This window comes from Poecilia reticulata, linkage group LG2 (genome assembly GCF_000633615.1).
Source record: "Poecilia reticulata strain Guanapo linkage group LG2, Guppy_female_1.0+MT, whole genome shotgun sequence".
Classification (NCBI taxonomy): domain Eukaryota; kingdom Metazoa; phylum Chordata; class Actinopteri; order Cyprinodontiformes; family Poeciliidae; genus Poecilia; species Poecilia reticulata.
Window position 1 is genome coordinate 5254749 of NC_024332.1, and position 252 is coordinate 5255000.

A 252-nucleotide genomic window follows, 5' to 3' on the forward strand; every position below is an offset into this window, starting at 1 on the left:
TATATATATATATATATATGAATCACACATTTTGTTAAATCACAAACAATTCAGCTTTTGTTTCTCAAACTGAGTAGATACAAATCAACATAATCAAGTCATAAATAAAAGAAACAATCAAGTTAATCTATCATGTGTAAATATTGTTTTTATGTGCTGCCTCTTAAGTGTTTGGGCATAATGTTCAAACATTTGAAGCTATTTCTTAGAGCTCATTCATTGTTTGATTAATGAGAAACAAACACAAACAGA